A 16,352-nucleotide genomic window follows, 5' to 3' on the forward strand; every position below is an offset into this window, starting at 1 on the left:
GGGCCTCTCACTGTTGTGGTCTCTCCCGTTGCGGAGCACAGGCTCCAGACGCGCAAGCTCAGCGGCCATGGCTCACGGGCCCAGCCGCTCCACGGCATGTGGGATCTTCCCGGACCAGGGCACGAACCCGTGTTCCCTGTATTGGCAGGCAGACTCTCAACCACTGCGCCACCAGGGAAGCCCCTATCTGTGCTTTTGATTCAGCGAAATTTGTTTCTTTCCAATTTTGTGTCTTGGATCTAAAGCTCTGTTACTTTCCAGTTCACTGCACTCCATAATCATGGCATGATTTTGTATCCTTTTCTTCTTAGCTATGAATTGATTCCTTATTCTAATTTATTTGGGACAAACACATTTGCTACCACTTCTATGAGAAAATTTTATTTTTTAGATAGGAGTCTGCATCATTAAACATTTTATTAAATTAACTTGGGGGTGTGAAAGAGGGCACAAAAAATGAGTTTTCCTTCCTTGCTAACCAATATCCTTCCTAACCAACATTTGATCCTCAAAGTTAGCCATCTTGGGCTAACTGAACAACTGTTTAGTTTTAGAGTAAATCTGATATTTGTGGCCTAGGCAGTTCTATCAACAAAATGTAAAAATGTCTATTTTATGCCAGTCTCAGCCTATCAATAACCAATGTTTGTGACTGGACTGACCCTTGTGGTTCTTATTATTGCCTTCAGTAGTAACCATCAGGAAACTTTGAAAGAGATAGGTTTATTACTTACAAGTCCTGAAAATTACATGGTATACCTGGGGTCACACAGTGAGGTTGTGGGCAAGGGCATGGGGGTGAGATAGAAGGTAAGAAAGAAAGAGAGAGAGAAAGGTAGATGGCAAGACCTGGGGGTTCTGCTTTTATTGAGGTCAAAGTTGAGGGCTTAAGTTTTGCCAGCTCACTCTTTATTGGGGAATTTAAACATAAGAGTGGGTATTCAAAGCATGGGAAAAGAAATAACAAAGTAGCCCAAATGGTCAGTTGTCTACATCAACCATGATCCCTAAAACAAAGGAGCCTCAGGTTGGGGGCGGGGGGTGGGCAGGGATGACTAGGCTTTTTACATATTCCTGTGCCTGGCAATGTGTTTATTCCAGATAGTTGTCTTTGAAGTGAATGCTTTGATAATCACAGCTTAAGTCAGGCACTTGCACTACCAAAACAAACAAACAAAATACACACACACACACACACACACACAACAGTCAGGACTTAACAATGGTTTTATGTCTTTGTGTATGTTGGACTATTTCTTAATTTTTCTTTTTGAAAACAGAGTATTTCAATTCATGCAAAATAACATTTCTTCAGCTCAGGATTCTTTTTCTATTTATTTAAACTTCTTCAATTCCATGTTCATTGGTCTTTTTTTTTGTTTTTTATACGAGGAATCACATTTTATTGTATGATTAAAGCTGTGGGGAAAAGTTTGAACTTAATTTTTAATTTTTTTGAATTTTATTTAATTTATGTTTTTATACAGCAGGTTCTTGATAGTTATCCATTCTATACATATTAGTGTCTATATGTCAATCCCAACCTCACAATTTATCCCACTTCACCCCCTCTCCCACCACTTTCTCCCCTTGGTGTCCATACATTTTTTCTCTCCATCTGTGTCTCAATTTCTGCCCTGCAAACTGGTTCATCTGTACCATTTTTCTAGGTTCCACATATATGCGTTAATATACGATATTTGTTTTTCTCTTTCTGACTTACTTCACCATGTATGACAGTCTATAGATCCATCCATGTCTGTAAAAATGACCCAATTTCATTCCTTTTTATGGTTGAGTAACATTGCATTTTATATATGTACCACATCTTCTTTATCCATTCATCTGTCGATGGACACATGGTTGCTTCCATGTCCTTGCTATTGTAAGTAGTGCTGCAATGAACATTGGGGTGCATGTGGCTTTGTGAATTATGGTTTTCTCTGGGTATATGCCAAGTAGTGGGATTGCTGGGTTATATGGTAATTCTATTTTTAGTTTTTTAAGGAACCTCCCTACTGTTCTCCATAGTGGCTGTATCAATTTACATTCCCCCCAACAGTGCAAGAGGGTTCCCTTTTCTCCACATCCTCTCCAGCATTTGCTGTTTCTAGATTTTCTGATGATGCCCATTCTAACTGGTGTGAGGTGATACCTCATTGTAGTTTTGATTTGTATTTCTCTAATAATTAGTGATGTTGAGCAGCTTTTCATGTGCTTCTTGGCCATCTGTATGTCTTCTTTGGAGAAATGTCTATTTAGGTCTTCTGCCCATTTTTGGATTGGGTTGTTTTTTTAATATTGAGCTTCATGAGCTGTTTATATATTTTGGAGACTAATCCTTTGTCTATTGATTCATATGCAAATATTTTCTTCCATTCTGACGGTTGTCTTTTCGCCTTGTTTGTAGTTGCCTTTGCTGTGCAAAAACTTTTAAGTTTCATTAGGTCCCATTTGTTTATTTTTGTTTTTATTTCCATTACCCTAGGAGGTGGATCAAAAAAGATTTTGCTTTGATTTATGTCAGAGTGTTCTTCCTATGTTTTCCTCTAAGTGTTTTATAGTGTCCGGTCTTACATTTAGGTCTTTAATCCATTTTAAGTTTATTTTTGTGTATGGTGTTAGGGAGTGTTCTAATTTCATTCTTTTACATGGAGCTGTCCAGTTTTCCCAGCACCACTTATTGAAGAGATTGTCTTTTCTCCATTGTATATCCTTGCCTCCTTTGTCATAGATTAGTTGACCATAGGTGCGTGGGTTTTTCTCTGGGCTTTCTATCCTGTTCCATTGATCTATATTTCTGTTTTTGTGCAGTGCCATATTGTCTTGATTACTGTAGCCTTGTAGTATAGTCTGAAGTCCAGGAGCCTGATTCCTCCAGCTCTGTTTTTTTCCCTCAAGACCACTTGGGCTATTCGGGGTCTTTTGTGGCTCCATATAAATTTTCAGATTTTTGTTCTAGTTCTTTGAAAACTGCCATTGGCAGTTTGATTGGGATTGCATTTAATCTGTAGATTGATTTGGGTAGTAGAGTCATTTTCACAATACTGATTCTTCCAATCCAAGAACATGGTATATCTCTCCATCTGTTTGTATCATCTTTAATTTCTTTCATCAGTGTCTTATAGTTTCTGCCTACAGGTCTTTTGTCTCCCTAGGTAGGTCTATTCCTAGGTTTTTTTTCCCTTGCAGTGGTAAATGGGAGTGTTTCCTTAATTTATCTTTCAGATTTTTCATCAGTAGTGTATAGGAATGCAAGAGATTTCTGTGCATTAATTTTGTATTCTTCAACTTTACCAAAATCATTGATTAGCTCTAGTAGTTTTCTGGTGGCATCTTTAGGTTTTTCTATGTATAGTAACATGTCATCTGCAAACAGTGACAGTTTTACTTCTTCTTTTCCAATTTGTATTTGTTTTATTTCTTTTTCTTCTCTGATTCCCATGGCTAGGAATTCCAAAACTATGTTGAATAATAGTGGTGAGAGTGGACACCCTTGTCTTGTTCCTGATCTTAGAGGAAAGGTTTTCAATTTTTCACCATTGAGAATGATGTTTGGTGTGGGTTTGTCGCAGATTGCCTTTATTATGTTGAGGTAGGTTCCCTCTATGCCCAGTTCCTGGAGAGTTTTTACCATAAATGGGTGTTGAATTTTGTCAGAAGCTTTTTCTGCATCTATTGATATTATCATATGGTTTTCTTCTTCAGTTTGTTAATATGGTGTGTCACACTGATTGATTCACGAATATTGAAGAATCCTTGTATCCCTGGGATAAATCCCACTTGATCATGGTGTATGATCCTTTTAATGTGTTGTTGGATTCTGTTTGCTAGTATTTTGTTGAGGATTTTTGCATCTATATTCATGAGTGATATTGGTCTGTAATTTTCTTTGTTTGAAGTATCTTTGTCTGGTTTTGGTTTCAGGGTAATTGTGGCCTCATAGAATGAGTTTGAGCATGTTCCTTCCTCTGCAGTTTTTTGGAAGAGTTTGAGAAAGCTGGATGTTAACTCTTCTCTAAATGTTTGATAGAATTCACCTGTGAAGCTATCTGGTCCTGGACCTTCGCTTGTTGGAAGATTTTTAATCAGTTTCAATTTCATTACTTGTGATTGGTCTGTTCATATTTTCTATTTCTTCCTGGTTCAGTCTTGGAAGGTTACACCTTTCTAAGAATTTGTCCATTTCTCCCCAGTTGTCCATTTTACTGGCATAGAGTTGCTAGTAGTACTCTCTTAGGATGTTTTGTATTTCTGCGGTGTCTGTTGTAACTTCTCCTTTTTCATTTCTAATTTTAAGGACTAGAGTCATCTCCCCCTTTTTCTTGATGAGTCTGGCTAATGGTTTATCAATTTTGTTTATCTTCTCAAAGAACCAGGTTTTGATTTTATTGATCTTTGCTATTGCTTTCTTTGTTTCTATTTCATTTATTTCTGCTCTAATCTTTATGATTTCTTTCCTTCTACTAACTTTGGGTTTTGTTTCTTCTTCTTTCTCTAGTTCTATTAGGTGTAAGGTTAGATTGTTTATTTGAGGTGAGTGCTCTTTCTTGAGGTAGGATTGTATTGTGATAAACTTCTCTTTTAGAACTTCTTTTGCTGGATCCGATAGGTTTTGGATCATCGTGTTTTCATTGTCATTTGTCTCTAGGCATGTTTTGGTTTCCTCTTTGATTTCTTCAGTGATCTCTTGGTTATTTAGTAACGTATTGTTTAGCCTCCATGCATCTGTGTTTTTTTGTTTTTTTCCCTGTGATTGATTTCTAATCTCATAGCATTGTGGTCAGAAAAGATGCTTGATATGATTTCAATTTTCTTAAATTTACTGAGACTTGATTTGTGACCCAAGATGTGATCTATCCTGGAGAATGTTCCATGCACAGTTGAGAAGAAAGTGTAATCTGCTGTTTTTGAATGAAATGTCCTACAAATATCAATTAAATCTATCTGGCCTATTGTGTCATTTAAAGCTTGTGTTTCCTTATTTTCAGTTTGGATGATCTGTCCATTTTTTATAGCTGTTAGCAGTTGCCTTATGTATTGAGGTTCTCCTATATTGGGTGCATATATATTTATAATTGTTATATTTTCTTCTTGGTTTCATCCCTTGGTCATTACGTAGTGTCCTTCCTTGTTTCTTGTAACATTCTTTATTTTAAAGTCTATTTTATCTGATATGAGTATTGCTACTCCAGCTTTCTTTTGATTTCCATTTGCATGGAATATCTTTATCCATACCACCAGTTTCAGTCTGTATGTGCCCCAGGTCTGAAGTGGGTCTCTTGTAGACAGCACATAGATGGGTCTTGTTTCTGTATCCGTTCAGCAACCCTGTGTCTTTTGGTTAGAGCATTTAATCCATTCATGTTTAAGGTAATTATCGATATGTATGTTACTATTACGATTTTCTTAATTGTTTTTGGTTTGTTTTGCTAGGTCCTTTTCTTCCCTTGTGTTTCCCATTTAGAGAAGTTCCTTTAGCATTTGTTGTGGAGCTGGTTTGGTGGTGCTGAATTCTCTTAGCTTTTGCTTGTCTGTAAAGCTTTTGATTTCTCCATTGAATCTGAATGAGATCCTTGCGGAGTAGAGTAATCTTGGTTGTAGGTTCATCCCGTTCATCACTTTAAATATGTCATGCCACTCCCTTCTGGCTCGTAGAGTTTCTGCTGAGAAATCAGCTGTTAACCTTATGGGAGTTCCCTTGTATGTTATCTGTTGTTTTTCCCTTGGTGCTTTCAATAATTTTTCTTTGCCTTTAATTTTTACCAATTTGCTTACTGTGTGTCTCGGCATGTTTCTCCTTGGGGTTATCCTGTATGGGACTCTGCGCTTCCGGGATTTGGGTGGCTATTTCCTTTCCCATGTTAGGGAAGTTTTTGACTATAATCTCTTCAAATATTTTCTCGGGTTCTTTCTCTCTCTCTTCTCCTTCTGGGACCCCTATAATGCAAATGTTGTTGCATTTAATGTTGTCCCAGAGGTCTCTTAGGCTGTCTTAATTTCTTTTCATTCTTTTTTCTTTATTCTATTCCGCAGCAGTGAATTCCACCATTTTGTCTTCTTCACTTATCCATTCTTCTGCCTCAGTTAATCTGCTATTGATTCCTTCTAGTTATTTTTCATTTAGTTATCTTATTGTTCATCTTTGTTTGTTCTTTAATTTTTCTAGGTCTTTGTTAAACATTTCTTGCATCTTCTCGATCTTTGCCTCCATTCTTTTTCCGAGGTCTTGGATCATCTTCACTATCATTATTCTGAATTCTTTTTCTGGAAGGTTGCCTATCTCCAGTTCACTTAGTTGTTTTTCTGTTTTTTTTTCTTGTTCCTTCATTTGGTACATAGCCCTTTGCCTTTTCATCTTTTCTATCTTTCTGTGAATGTGGTTTTTATTCCACAGGCTGCAGAATTTTAGTGCTTCTTTCTTCTGCTGTCTGCCCTCTGGTTGATGAGTCTCTATCTAAAAGGCTTGTGCAAGTTTCCTGATGGGAGGGACTGGTGGTGGGTAGAGCTGGCTCTTGCTCTGGTGGGCAGAGCTCAGTAAAACTTTAATCTGCTTGTCTGCTGATGGGTGGGGCTGGGTTCCCTCCCTGTTGGTTGTTTGGCTTGAGGCGACCCAACACTGGAGCCTATCCAGGCTCTCTGGTGGGGCTAATGGCGGACTCTTGGTGGGCTCACCCCAAGGAGTACTTCCCAGAACTTCTCCTGCCAGTGTCCTTGTCCCCATGGTGAGCCACAGCCACCCACTGCCTCTGCAGGAGACCCTCTAACACTAGCAGGTAGGTCTGGTTTAGTCTCCTATGGGGTCACCGCTCCTTCCCCTGAGTACCGATGTGCCCACTACTTTGTGTGTGCCCGCCAAGAGTGGAGTCTCTGTTTCCCCCAGTCCTGTTGTAGTCCTGTAATCAAATCCCACCAGCCTTCAAAGTCTGATTCTCTAGGAATTCCTTCTCCTGTTGCCGGACCCCCACTTTGGGAAGACTGACATGGGGCTCAGAACCTTCACTCCAGTGGGTGGACTTCTGTGGTACAAGTTTTCTCCAGTTTGTGAGTCACCCACCCAGCAGTTGATTTTATTGTGATTGTACCCTTCCTACTGCCTCATTTTGGCTTCTCCTTTGTCTTTGGATGTGGGGTATCTTTTTTGGTGAGTTCCAGTGTCTTCCTGTTGATGATTGTTCAGCAGTTAGTTGTGATTCTGGTGCTCATGCAAGAGGGAGTGAGAGCACATCCTTCTACTATGTCACCTTGAACCAATCTTTGGTCGTTCTTTTTAATAAATAATATAAATAATGATTTGCTGCATCTCTATTTCTGACACATGTTTCTGTCATCTCACTGGTTCTTTTTTACATGTTTCTGTCACCTCACTCGTTCTTTGTTTTTCCTCTCTAAAATCTGGGTGTTAATTATTTTCTATAGTGTTGTTTCTGATCTAAACTTCTAATAATACTAATATTTACTCTAAATGTATTTTTTGCTTTTATATAATATGTCCTTACTTTTTTTTTTCTTGAGTCTCAGTTCCCCTTTAAATTCAGCTGTTTTCTTATTACCTTTCTTCTCCCTTGTTTCATATAGTCCATTCTCTCAAATTTCCTAATGTGAAAAGCAGATGCTTTCTAATATTTACTCTGTGTTCAATATTAAATCTATTTCAAAATACAGCAGTTGTGCATTGACAGAGTGAAAGTTACACTTTGCTTTGTTTTAGGTTCATACCGTAATGCTCATTCTGATTTTGTTTTTTTCATTTTTCCTGTTTATACATCTGTGAATGATGAAAAAACTATTCAGGCCTGCTGTTTTCCAAAATAGGCCTATGGATTACCTTATCTTCAGTTTTTAAACATGAGTCTGCTTTCAGAATCCTCCTTAGTGACAATGCATTGTAGACTGGTAAATGTACACAGCAAACTCTCTGGTATTTTTGCAGATGTGTATTTAATATCTGGTTCAGCTCCCTTAAAGAAGGATCTATTTCTTTTCTCTCCAGAAATGTTCAGGATTGGACTTCATTTCTGAATAATATGAAGCAGTCTGCAGTTTTGGTTATGTCTCTTGATTGTAAAAAGTAAATGAAAACTAAAAATCCCAGAGTATATTGTTACTAAAATTTATTCAGTTCCAGTCTCTTTTCACTGTGACAATCCACATAGGAAGCAACTTGTCTTCTTATATAAATGCCAGCTGGAAATTGATTTCCCAGGAAGTTACTTACTGGGGAATGAAAGGATGTAATGGTCCTGACTACCCTAAAAAACCCAACTAATTATAAATAATGCTGCAGTGAACATAGGAGTACATATATGTTTTAGAATTAGTGTTTATCCTATTCTTTGAATAAATACTCAGAAGTGGGATAGCTGGATCATATGGTAAATTAAAAAAAAAAAAAAGCCTGTTAGTATACACCAGGGCAGGATGAAGGAGAGGGATGCATGGGGGTTAATGAAGCCAAATATCTGTAAGATACAGAAATGTAAAGGAATTAGGTGAATAGAATGAAATAATCTATTATATTTCAATTCATCCTTCTTGCTTCTGATATTTTCCTCAGGGTCCCTGGCAAGTTGGTACCATATAGACTTTGAGACAGGTAGCCTGGGTTTGCATAAAAAGCCTTGCCACTTTCTAGCAGTAGGACCTAGAATAAGTTATTTTACATTTTTCTTCCACAATATTCTTATCTATTAAATAAGGTTAGTAATTGTACCAACCTCATGAATATTATAAAGTAATATATGAAGGTTAAGTGAGCTAATATTTGTAAAATGTTTAGAGCAGTACTGGCACACAATAACTTTTAAATTATTTAACGTTTGTTTAATATATATACAAATAAATATCTATCATACTTATTTCACTCAACTTTGTCAGTAATAAGTGAAAAGGTTGAATCAGATTTTTCTCAATGGTATTTAAAACCAAATATCTAACAGGTACTTATTGATACATTTATTTAATGTATCCATACATTAACATATATGTATTTTGGCTCCTTTGGCTTTGGCTCCTAACATATAATATTTTTATCAGATCTATCTACATCTTTCAGGTATTTACCTGATTATTTTCCAAGAAAAACTCCTGAAACATCAACCCTTTAAAATTGTTTTTGTTCCTTTTTGAGTTATAGCTCTTATAAAATAGCCATTGTACCACACAAGACAGTGCTTTTTTTTCTTTCTACTTTCTGCAGCCTATTTTTCCAAGCAGAAAATTATTTCAAATGAAGCAAAAAAAGGATGGAGCTACATGTAGAGAACTGTAAATAGAATGTATGTGATCTAAAAATGTTGTACAGAGATATTCAGGTAAATATTCAAAATAAAGAGGTTTTCTAGGGCGTTCATAATATCAATAAAAATTATTGATACCTGGTAGAGTGTAATATTATTTGACACTCTCTTTTTCAAAAATTTAACATGCCATATATTGATCATTGGTACCAAATACCTCATATATCCAATTCTGATTACTATGCCATATAAATTCATGTGTATAACACATTTTCTAAATTGGTCTAGAAAAAAATCTTTGAAGTATTATTTCCTGAACCTGATATAAGATGATTATTCCTCCCAATCCTTTTCCTTTTCTCTCTTAAGGTCTTTGAACCAAACTTTTCAAAATTGTTTTTAGTTTGTTTCTTAATGAAACTGCTAATGAGAGTTTTCTCTTAATAAGTGTATAAATCCTGTTGAATGCATATAATGTCAACTCTGTTTATTCAGATGAGTCCTGTTCAACGTATTTTAAAAATCTAAAAACGTTCAATTATTGATGATGTCTATATATGCAAATAAGTTTAACTATTCTGGTAGAATTTACTAGTTATTAACCTGTTACTAAATGTGTGTTACATAAAATGCTCACTGAATCTCTTTTATGGGAAGCAAAATCAGGGTAGAATTTTCACCCATTTTGTGTACGTGACCAACTTCATTGATAAGTTCTAGTATCACTTTAATTTTCTATCTTCTTATTTTTTCCTGTAAAGATAGATTAAATCTTTTACTATATAGACTAATCAAATAAATTGATTTACTAATCAAGGTGACTGATCAATCCAGGAGCTTCTAGTAGAAATAGCTTATAAAAAACTTTTCAATACTTGTCCAACACCTAATTATCCCTTATTAAAACTGGATTTTAAAAGCTGGAGACGCTTTGAAAGAAAAATTTTAGGAAAAGCAGTATGTTACCATGGAAAGAGAAGATGGATATTAGAAGAAAAGACCCTTTCCTTTGAGAATTGTCTGGAGTCTGGAGTCAACCTCATGCATTCACAAAATTGATCTTGTTAGAGCTTTGGACTGATCAGACTCAGCAAAATTGACTTAGAGCTAAACTGAATTATAGATAAACCAGAAGACCAATTTAAAAGGAAAAATGAGATTTTCAAGGAATTTGTGTCATTTGGCAAGCACTGTATTCATTAAAAAATTCTCAACATATATTTATGAGGTTCCTACTCTATGACATGCACTGGGCATACGTTTAAAAAAAGATACACAACTTCTCTACTTTCAAACACATTTCAAAATAACAGGAATATTGACTACTATATTGCAGAATTTCAGAAGTATAGTGTAACATTGGAAAAAATAAGTTATATAATTTAAGCTTTAATAATAATAAGCTGTAATAGCCCAGTGAATATGTCTCTACCACATAGATATGCTTCTAAAACCAGTTGAGTCCTTGAGCCAGGATTTTGCCCAGTACCATGTCAGAATATAAAATGCTGACTGCCAATATGTTTCATTTTTTAAGGCACAAAACACATTTGAAAAGAAAATGTTAAATACACACACACACACACACACACACACACACACACATATACGCACAATGGAAAACTGCTCAGCCATTAAAAAGATTGAAATTTCACACACACACACACACACACACACACACACACACACACACATATACGCACAATGGAAAACTGCTCAGCCATTAAAAAGATTGAAATTTTGCCAGCTGCAGCAACATGGATGGAATTGGAGGGTATTATGTTAAGTGAAATAAGTCAGACAAAAACAAATGCTGTGTGATACCACTAATATGTGGAAGATAAAAAATACAACAAACTAGTGAATATAACAAAAAAAAAGCAGATTTACAGATATACAGAACAAACTAGTGGTTACCAGTGGGGAGAGGGACTGGGAGAGGGGTAATATAGGGATAGGGGATTAAGAGGCACAAACTATTATGTATAAAATAAGCTACAAGTATATATTGTATAAGATGGGGCATATACCCAATATTTTATAATAACTATAAATGGTGTGTAACCTTTAAAAACTGTGAATCACTATATTGTACACTGGTAACATATAATGTTGTATATCATCTATACTTAAATTAAAAAAAAACAAAAAGAAAGGTTTCACATATATCACCAAAAACAAAACAAAATAGCCTCCCATAGCTGTGAAACACTGTTACTTCAGCACTACTTACTGATCCTCCTCGAATGTCTTCAAGTTCATATTTGAGTGTCTAGGGGTGTTCCTGTGTGCTCCTCAAATTGGTCCTTTTGGCTCTATTATGCTACCTATCATTTTCTACCTTTCTTGATCTGCTTCTTGTGTATGTATGTGTGTGTGTTTCTATTCATCCCGATGCAAAAAATAATAGCTTTACTGAGTATCCCACCAAGATATTACTGTTTGTAATGTTCTCTGATTTGTGGGTTGAGATGACTATTATATAACGTCATGATGGGTTACATCGAAGCCACCAGTTCCCAATATCCTTGCCCATGAAACCACTGTTTGTGATTGATCCTGGTTCTGCCAATATCTACTTCAGGTTCGTTATGCCTGACTACAAAGGATATTAAAAGCTGCAGTTGATGACTTTTATATTTAATGTTTCATAGATTTATATTCAATGCGTTTAACTCTTGTGTGTGTGTGTGTGTGTGTGTGTGATTACATATTTTTCTTGCTGTTTTTCCACCTATGACTGAAGCACCAACTCTACAAGTTAAGGAACACCATTTGGAGGACACTATTCTGTGCTTTTAATTTGCCACACTTCTAACAGTTAATTGTGCACCGTCAATCTTTCTGTCCTGTCTCTTTCCCCTAAGGTTGCTCTGTTCTACGTGTAGCAATGGTGGGCTTGTACTGTCTGGACATTTCTGAAGTCTAGGGTTAACTTGTATAATATTCAAATCTAGACCTCTGTTGTATGACAATTATCTGGATTTGGAAAATTTTTATAGACATATTTCAAAGCTTAGAGCCATTTATCACTTATAAGTTGATTTTTCTGTATCGATATGATTTATTATATTGATTCATGAATGAATGAATGAATGAATGAATGAAGCTATTCCAAGCTTGTCCTCAAAGCAATGACTGACCTACATGCAACAATATCAACCATCATCTAACCAAAATAGATTTTTACTAAGGACTGGTTCAGGGTATTGTACTTGGTTTGCAAATGTGGTTAGTGCCTTAATTCCAATGCTATTTTATCTCTGTATACAATCAATGTCAAGCCGTATCACAATGACACAGTAATAATACAATGTTTATAAAGCATAATTCACACTCTTATTCTAATTAGAATATCAAATTAAATAATTAAATAAAAATCACAATAATATCTAAAAAAAAAAGCACTCATTTCTCTCATATTGGAAGCCACTTCACTGTCACTTTTGTGATGTTTCAGCCCCAGATAATTGTAATTTCAAAATTTTATTTTTATAATAATTATGTTATGCTTATTTTGAAAGCTTATCATCACTTAAATTGATGACTTTATCATGAAAATTTACTTTTACTCTAAAATGATTTTACTCTAGTTTACCCTAAAAGATTTTTTTTAGTTATATTTCTTTCTTTATGTTTTCCAGGTTCATTGAGATGTAATTGACATACAGAAGTGTATAAGTTTATGGTGTACAGCATGATGATTTGATATATCTATATATTATCAAATGATCAACACAATAAATTTAGTTAATACCTGTTACCTTACATAGTTTGTACCCTTTTACCAAAGCTTTTTACAAAGCACACATAGTTACATTTTTTTTCCTTGTAGTGAGAGCTTTTAAGATCTACTCTCTTAACAACTTTCAAATATACAATGTAGTGTCATGAACTGTAGTCATCCTGCTGTACATTACATCCTCAGAAATTATTTATCTTATAACTGGAAGTTTGTATTTTTTGACCGTTTTTACCCACTTCTCCCCCCTGACCCACACACACAACTCCTGCTTCTGGTAATCACAAATCTGATCCCTGTTTCTTTGAGTTTTTGTTTTTTTTAATTCCACATATAAGTGAGATATTACAATATTTGTCTTTCTTTGTCTGATTTATTTCATTTTGCATAATGCCCTCAAAGCCCATCCATGTTGTCACAAATGGCAGGATATGTTCGTCTTTATAGCTGAATACTATTACATTGTGCGTGTGTGTGTGTGTGAATCTCATATTTTCTTTATCCATTCATCCACTGATGGAAACTTAGGTTGTTTCCATGTCTTCACTATTTGTGAATAATGCAGCCGTGAACATGGGGGTACAGATATCTCTCTGGATATACACCCACAAGTGGAATTGTCAGATCATGCAGTAGTTCTATTTTTAATTTATTGAAGAAATTTCATACTGTTTTTCATAGTAGCTATACAAATTTAATTCCCACCAACAGTGTACAGGGTTCTCTTTTGCCCATCTCCTCACCAGCATCTGTTATCTCTTATCTTTTTGATGATAGCCATTCTAACAGATATGGGGTGAAATCTCATTATGGTTTTGATTTGCCTTTCTCTGATGATTAGTGATGCTGAGCACCTTTTCATGTACCTATTGGCCATTTGAATACCTTCTTTGATTAAATGTCATTTGTTTAATTATATATATAAATACTTTATGCCTTCATTCCTTGATATTCTTGACATTCATATATATATGAATATATATATTTATATAGAGAAATATATTTTTATATATATAATGGAATAATATTCAACCCTTAAAGGAAATTCTATCACTTGCTATAACATGAATAAACCTGGAGGGCAATATGCTAAGTAAAATAAGCCAGAGAAGACAAGTACTGCATGGAATCACTAGCAAGTGGAATCTAAAAAAAAGAGAAGTTTGAACTCGTAGAAATAGGGAGAATTTGACTTTGGTAAAGGGTACAAACTTTCAATTATAAGATGAATAAGGTCTGAAGATCTAATTATTACATGGTGTCTACAGTTGATAATACAGTATTGTATAATTGAAATTTGTTGAGAGTAGAATTTTGTGTTCTTACCAGAAAGTAAATTTAAATATGTGAGGTAATGAATGTGTTAATTAAACCTTTCACAATGTACCTGTATATCAAAACATCATGTTGTACACTTTAAATACATTGCAAAGTTTTCTGTCAATTATACCTTAATGAAGCTAAAAATAAGGTACGTTATACTATGGAATACTTGGAAACAGTTAAAATGATTATCCAAATCTATTTATGCTTATATGGAACAATAGAACAAATTATTGAGTAAAGAAAGCTATTTCAGAGAAATTATACAAATTGCACAGCTGATATCAATTATATACAAATAGATGCACACAAAGCCACACTATGTATGATTATATACATATATACAGAAAGTACATGAAGAAAATATCTGAAAATTTATAAAGTGAACTAACAACAAGTGATGGAACCAGGAATGGTAGTCACCATAGATTTTGGCTTTATTTGTGAACCTTGAATGTGTACAAAGAGAATGTATACAGGAATTCATTACATCATTAAAAACTGCTAAAATAAAAAAAATTGAAATAAATGCAAAGTGTAGAAAAAAGTATGTGTTGATTAACAATTAAAAAAATTTAGGTCTGTCTTATACCAGTACATTTAAATTAATTAAATATTTTAAAAGAAAACACAAATATATAAAAAACTAAAAATATATACTTAAATAAATATAATTCATGGTAAAGAAATTAATTTTTATTATGATAAGAACTTGACAAAAATTTTATCTAAAAACAATTTTAAATATTTTATTTATTTGACTATATAAATATTCAAAATTTCCTCTCTAAAACTAGTATTGACAATACTTAAATGTCAAACTGGAAAAGAAATAATTGTAGCATTCCTAAAAAATATAAATACCATGAGAGCAGAAAGTGTGTTCTTTTCTTTCTTTGTTCCTAAAATACTGCTTTGCAAATCATAGGCCTTTGGCAATGTTTGTTTAATGAATAACATTCAGGAAACATAACAAATATCTAAAGAAGAAAAATTAATCAAAGGATATTAACATATTGATATATGCTTCCAGAGAAGGACTGACTGGTGGTGGTTTCTGGAGTTTGCCCCAAAGCTGAAAAGAACTCTTCATCATAAACGTATGTTTCTGTTGTAACATTTCCAGTCCCTAAGAGATGATTTCTGAGAACTCCTTGCAGGTGTCTCAGAGATTACAATAAAGGCACACAGCCCACTGCTCTTAAGGAACTGATGAAAAATGGCTAGAAAAGTAATACTGGAATATGCTACCCTGCTTTGTGTGTGAACCCTGACATGTTAAATGTATCACACATACCTGTACAGTAACGATTAATGGAGATCATGCTAATAATCCAAGACCTAAATCCTAGCCTGCTGAAGAAATTAAATGCCTTGATAATGTCTCAAAAAGCATGCTAGAGTTTATTTCTAAGCTCTGGCATTGAATAATGTGATTATAAAGACATTTATGAAATATTTATACTAACACACATAACAATACTAGCCATTTTTAAAAAATGTGATCATTTTTCCTTCAGAATTTTACTGAAATAATTTCATGTAAGTTTGAATGGTTAATAGGTATTTGTCAGACAATGTATCAGTATGACAAACAGTGAACAAGTAAATAAATATAGGCAGCATAATCATACATATTATAGGTAATATTTGTTGAACACGGGTTCTAGAACTGAATAATATTCAAGAGCTCAAAGAAATGCAGAAGGATCAGACATTTACACAGCTCTAATATTCTTGCTTTCCATTTTTTTAAAAAAAGCAGTATTTCCTCTAGTTTCTTCACTCTTAATCCTTTTTCCTGCCTCCCCATCTCTGAGTGGGCATCAGCTTAGACCTCTGGGCTTTGCTTAAAAGAATCCACATTAATTACTGCTCATCAGCATTCATCATGGTGACAGCTCCTGTTAGCAGTGCTGTTTATTTTGTTCTCACCTTTCTGCTTAGCTGTCAAATGGAAGAATTTTATGGTTCTTGAGGGAACAATCTTTCTCTATGACCAGCTGCTTTGAGAAAAAAAAAAAAATTCTTTTCTTCCATGTTGTTCT

The sequence above is a fragment of the Physeter macrocephalus genome, chromosome 4, assembly GCF_002837175.3.
Source record: "Physeter macrocephalus isolate SW-GA chromosome 4, ASM283717v5, whole genome shotgun sequence".
Taxonomy (NCBI): Eukaryota; Metazoa; Chordata; class Mammalia; order Artiodactyla; family Physeteridae; genus Physeter; species Physeter macrocephalus.